Raw genomic sequence first — 6,000 nt, 5'->3', positions numbered from 1 at the left:
TCCCCAACAATGAACCCAAATAGAGCTTGCTGCACAGGCTCCTATCCCGTACTCCCCTGGCAGTAAAAGGGAAACCAAGAGGCGGCATCGCAATGGAGAGTACCACATCCCAGCCCTGCAGTCCCACACAGGGTGTGATGACAGCGAGAGACCTTCCAGGGAATAAATGTCCCAGTCCAGCGTGCCACCCTCGTCCTCCTCCAGCAATCTCCTAAATTCAGACGCTGAGGCTAGGAGTGCAGAGGACGTCGGGAGAGCACAGCCTCAGAAATCACGCGCTAGGACCGGGTGAGAGAGCGGCCGTGGACCATGAGGGCCGTGTCCGCCCCGGAGACGCGCCAGCACCGCGGGCGGCAGTAGTGGCGACAGGAGACCGAGGGGCGGAGGCTGGGGCGGAGGGAGCGGGAGGGCGGGCCGGAGGGTGGCGGGAGGTGTGGCCGGCGGCGGTGGCGGGTGAGCCTCTGCAGCTGCCGCCGGCGTCTCAGGGGCTGCAGGCTGCGGGCGGACGCAACGCTGTACGGTTCTGAAGCCCTGCCACGCCAGGCCATCCGGCCCTGGCCCCCAGCGGGCGTCGCCGCTCCTCGTCGCCTTGACGCCTGGCCCAGCGCTGCGGCGCAGGACTACCAGTACTCCGCAAGTTGCGAGCGCACTCTGCGCCTGGGGAAACTTTACCCCGCGGCCGAGTCTCTGCCAGGTAGGATTCAATCACTAAGCCCCCTCTGTGCGTACTGGCCCCGGGACACCGCGCGCTTCAGGGGAGATCCCGGATCAATTCGGGTCTCAAGACGCTCGGGGAAGCGGCCCCCAAGTTCTGCTGCGACTCCCCTGGGAGCGGGGACAGCGCTGCACTGAGTGACCCCAAGCATGCTCGGGTCTCGGACTTCACCCTGGTCAGGTGCAGCCATTCTGCGCCCGGCGATCTTCCGGGGCTCAGGCGACAGTAAGGCGGCAGGTGGGACTCCCAGGGCCGGTGTGTTGGTCGGGGCTGTACCGAGAGTGAAAAGGTGAGCCCAGGTGACCCTGGGCAGGGGTAGGTCACGACGGGGGACTGGGAGCCAAGCTTGGGTGCGGCGGATCGCCGATCGGGTTGGGGCACAGAGCGCTCGTCGCCTTCATGGGACCCTGGTAGCGGGCCAGGAGAACGCTCCTAGATTTGCTCTCGCACTCAGGTTATCATTCCCTGATCCGGAAGGTGTCCAGCTCCGTGGATGTGGAAACCCAGGAGGCTCACGGGCGGGTCCGGAGCTCCTTGCGGCCGGATGTGGGGTGTGGTGGCCGCGGGTTCTCAGCGTGGCTGGCCGAGGTGGGCGCGCGCGGGCTCCGGGTCCTGCTTGCGCTAGGGGAGTTGTCCCGCCAGGGGGCGCCCTTCTCCGGCCCGATCGGCTTCCCAGACCAACCTAGGCGCTTCTCAGACCGAGAAGGCAAAGATTGTGGGGTCTGTCTGGAGGAGCTCCCCACCTTGTCCCAGAGAATAGGGCGGAAGGCCCCACTATGGGACTGGTGTGCAACGATCAGAGGGATCATAAGTTGGTCTGCTGGCAAGTATGAGTGAACAATTTACACCCAGCACAACAAAAGAAACTTTACGTGAACAGCAAGCCAGCATGGAGACAATGGGATAGAACATTAGTTGGGATTTACTTGAAGTTACTGAAACCCAGACCTTTTTTTTTTTTTTTTTTTTTTTTTTTTTTTTTTTTTTTTTTTTTTTTTTTTTTTTTTTGTAAAAGTAGCATCTTTTGTCCTGGTCCTAGCCAGATCTCTGGGCATGGTGGGCAGGATTTGTCCTCTTTCTGGACATAGGTACATTAGGGGTATAGGAATTTCTGTTGTTTCATCAAAAGGGTTACACTCCCCAGCCGTCATTGACAGCTCCCCATGTCCTGGCCCTGAAGTCCCACATGCATCTATTTGATCACGTCCAAATATGCTGGTGAAAACTCATCTTCCTTCCTGTGCTCTTAGACTCCTGTATTGTGTCAGTGGAAAGAGACATGCTGACTGCCATAGTCTGTGGAAGTGTCATCTCTGTTGTGTGAAGGGCTGTTCATATGGAGGGGACTCTGGAGGGACTGGTGTTTCCTCTTCTGTCTAAACTCTGTTCCCCCAAGAGAGTACAGATGAGCTCACCAGAGACCATGGTTTCACACTGACTGGAAGTTTTTATGTGTCCTTGCTAGGAATTTGTGTTCACTATATAAACTACCCCACCACACACCCCAATACACACACACACACACACTAAGGTGTTGGGAATGGGTTCTAAAGATACACATGGGGTTCTTCCTTTAGCTTGGGTAGAAGCCACATGTGTTTATTGGATGCAGCTTAGTGCCCTGGTCCAGGACAAAGTTTCCATCAGACAGATCATCCTATCAGGATGGCTTCTGTTTGGAATGGCAGAGCCAACGAAGAGAGGCAAAGGGGGGGGGGGGGCTTGTCTCTGGGTTTGTCTTTAAGATATGCCAGAAAACAAAAGGAGTGTGTTGTTTGTTTTGGTTTTAATGATTGTGTGTGTGTGTGTGTGTGTGTGTGTGTGTGTATGTGTGAAGCCTAATAGGACAGCCCCGCCCACCCCTAGGACTTGGGTATTAGCATGTTCCCAACCCTAAGACCTGCATATTCTTCTCTTTCTGTCTCTTCTCTTTAATCATTACTCATTCCAACAACCACACTGAAGAGAACACAGGCTCTTCACCTTCTAAAGTTGCTCGTGCCTCTGGTCCTGCCTCTTGAGCTCCAAGTAGATTCCCCAGTGTCTGACTTACCTGTAATCCAAGCCCAGGCTCATTTCTTTGTCTCCTCTGTCCCCAAGTCCAAAATGCCAGCCAGTCATTGAATCTCCAGGGAGCTTTGAGGAAACAAATCTCTGGACTTGCACCTAGGACAGACTGATCTGAATCCAGAAAAGACCCCTCCCCTAATCTTTTAGTAACTTCCACACCAGCCTGGGAATAGTTCCCTACCATGTAAATGACACTTAGCCCAAGCTTTGGGCTCGGGGCTGGCTGGGTTTGGAGTCAAGGTATTAGGGGGATTTGTGGGAAGGGGGCTGGTAGAGGAGAAAGGGCAGATTTGACATCTAGCCAGTTAGCTTCTCATTGAGGCCTTGGGTGAGCTCCTTCCCCAGTGGCTCTGCTTCCCTCTCTGTAAACAGCTCTGGGGATGGGAGTCCTTGTGACTTAAATCTAGGGAAGCCTTTTGGGGTTCTGGACAGCCAGGCTGGATGCTGCCTCTGGTCTAGCTGAAGCAAATGCTGCTTCTTCTCCAGGGAGCTTGGCCTCCTCTCGCTTAGCCTCGGGTTCTAGAACCCAGTGGGTTCACACCCAGTGGTAGTCATTCAGCTTGTGTGGATCAGTTCAGCAACTTGGGGTAGAGAGAAGAAAATGGTGTGACCTATTCCTGCTAGGAGTGTCACAGCAGCTGGTGCAGGTGTCTTTGTCTGAATGGCTATCTAGCCCCCATTCCCTGGGAAGAGCCAGGGCCTATGGCTGGACCACACATTTTAGTAATTCCTCCCTGTTGAGAGAGGTGCTCTTCTGGCCTATGTAATCAGCCACTGCAAAGGGGAAACAGGAACGTTTGTCTGAACTCAGCTGGGACTCCATAGAGAGCGCGCAGAACCCAGCACTCAGTCCCAGGGGACAGGTGACGGCAAGTGATTGGCATCCCTGCAACCTGATGTTCTTGGGCAAGCACGCCAGCTTGGGTTCCTCCTGCCACCAGGACTGGCACCTTGGACTAGTGTTGGTGCTCTATGTGACGGTGTGGGGCAGATCATGAGGGTTTTTTACAAAGAGAGATGGAATGACATGGTGAACCCTGGGTCTGCAGCTGACACAGGCTCTCAGTAGGTCCCTGACTTCTGGGTTGAACATAAGCAGAACAGGCTCATGAGTGCCGTGACTAGACACAACAGAGTAGACAACCCAGAGAACCAGGAATTAGGAGGCTTGATCTGCCATAGATGTGTGACCTCAACTAAGTCACTGTCCTTTCTGAGCCTCGGGCTCTCTGTTTATGATACTCTAATCATGGTGATTAGAGTAACTGGGTTTAAGTTCTCTCTATCAATTGTCAATTATGTGACCTTAGGTCACCCACCTTCTGGTGCCTTCCATGTTCTATAGAATTTGCAGTCTCTCCCTTCAGCCTGCAGTGGCCCCTCAGTGAGATGATCCTTGTGAAATACTCGGCACAGCAGACATTGTTATCTTCCCATTGTTGGTGTTTAGGGGTGGTATATTGTCAATAAGTTGGTCTCCTGGTTGTTTTCTTCCTCTCCTACCTCAGTGGGCAGCCCCGTCCCTGTTGCAGGAGAGCAAGTGTTATGTCTAGTCCCTCCGCCATTGTCTGCCAGTCCTTCCTTTCCTCTCTGCTCTGTTTCCCACCTTAACTGGGTACCAAGCCCGCCTATGCTGATGAGAAGCTGGCCCGATAAACAGCTTCCAAAATTACCCCAGCCATGGGCTCTTCTAAAGCACTTTGGACTTTCAGATAAATGCTCTTGTGATCTGTGGGCTGCATTTCCCCAGCTGATCCAGATTCCCTCTTCGGATGTGGGCGGGGCCAGGTCTGAGGTCTGTGAAGTGGGACTGTGTCCATTGTCTGGGCTGGGGCAGCTTCCTCAAACTGCTTGGGAGGGGGCAGTTCAGACTGCACCTGCCTCTTACCTAGGAAGGCTGTTCGAGTCCATCGTGACCATGATGTGTGCACGCTATTGACACTTGAGACTGTTCCTATGAGTCAGGGCTGGACTACACACTGTCCTCATCTCCTGTTTCTGGGGGCTTTAGTTATTGTTCCCATTTTATAGGTAGGAGACCAAGGCTCTGAGATAGTGGAGTCAACAGTGGGGCTTGGGTTTGAGGTTAGCCCATCTTGGCTCTTCATCTTGTGTGCTCAGCCACTGTGTTGTGCTTCTTCCTCTGAACCCCAGAACCCCAATAAGACTCTTTGAAATTGGGCCACCCCCTCAACACACACACACACACTTTTGACCATTCTTTCTCAGGGCACCGTCCTGAGAATCTTTCCTTTTACTTGCAGATATCACTCAGCCATCTCTGGGGACAGGTGTGTTAGGAAGTTTGAAGACATAGTTGCTCACAGGAGGGGCTCAATCTTAGGAAGCCACAACAGGCTGTAACAGGAAGAGGTGGGTTGCTGCTCTGGATCTGCAATTAGTATGCTGTGGCGTGGCCTCCGATTCCTTGTCTGTGGAAATCAGAATGATGGCCTCTGCGCTCTGTTGGGCTGAGTGACGGTGAACCTCCACGACTGAGCACGTTAGGTTCCCTGCTTGCTCACCTGCTTGGCTTGGCCTCCGTCTCTGCTTTTTGTGGTGCTTTGCATGGTGACCCTGGAATGTCTACGGCTGCGCTTCTAAACCACGTAGATGACACTGAAGTCACTACAGGAGGAGATGATGGGAATGCCAGCAGGCACTCCATGCTTCAGCAGGAGGTGGTACAAATCACTCAGCTCTGGTATGTTGGCCAGATCTGTTACCTGGTCCTAACCAGCCACAGGGCAGCTGGGACCACGAGAAACCCCAGCTTGTTGTTGGCATTTGCAGCAGCGTCCTGAGAGGAACATTCAAGGCTCCTTTGGAATGACTGGGTCACCAGCCCTTCAAACATTAGGCTTATCCCTAACTGACCCCGCTGGGACACAGTATGCACGTGGGGGCATTATTTTAGATGATCGTATTAGGCATGTGACACACTGCAGGTGGGCTGACAAGTGGCACTTGGCAAACACACTCAGCCATTTCTTGACTTTCCACCCAGTACTCTGTGGCCTCCTTTGGCTTGCTGAAGCTTATTGCTTTGAGAACTTTCCAGAACTTTCTCCAAGTTGTTCCAGTAATCACTTCTGGCCCTATCTCCTTCCATTTCCTCATAAGGTGACTCTTCTCTGTTCATCTCTGTGGGAGTGGGGATTCAGAGAGCCAAGGGCGCTGGACTCAACTGGAAGTCGGGAGAGAAGGGTGAGGGT

The 6,000-nt window shown here is 53.6% G+C and overlaps 1 protein-coding gene across 2 annotated transcripts in view; it reads left to right on the top strand.

The window, feature by feature from the left end:
• The first annotated feature begins 433 nt into the window (after window positions 1–433).
• Tspan18 (tetraspanin 18) overlaps window positions 434–6,000 on the top strand; it is a 128,855-nt gene continuing 123,288 nt past the window's right edge. For both annotated transcript variants that reach the window (XM_076929311.1, XM_034495065.2), the window contains exon 1: window positions 434–694. The gene's annotated coding sequence lies outside the window, so the exon portion shown is untranslated. The remainder of the gene's footprint in view (window positions 695–6,000) is intronic.

The sequence above is a fragment of the Arvicanthis niloticus genome, chromosome 2 (assembly GCF_011762505.2).
Source record: "Arvicanthis niloticus isolate mArvNil1 chromosome 2, mArvNil1.pat.X, whole genome shotgun sequence".
In the NCBI taxonomy this organism is placed as follows: domain Eukaryota; kingdom Metazoa; phylum Chordata; class Mammalia; order Rodentia; family Muridae; genus Arvicanthis; species Arvicanthis niloticus.
Note: the sequence above shows the minus strand (reverse complement) of the source record. Positions and strands in the feature narration are given on the sequence as shown.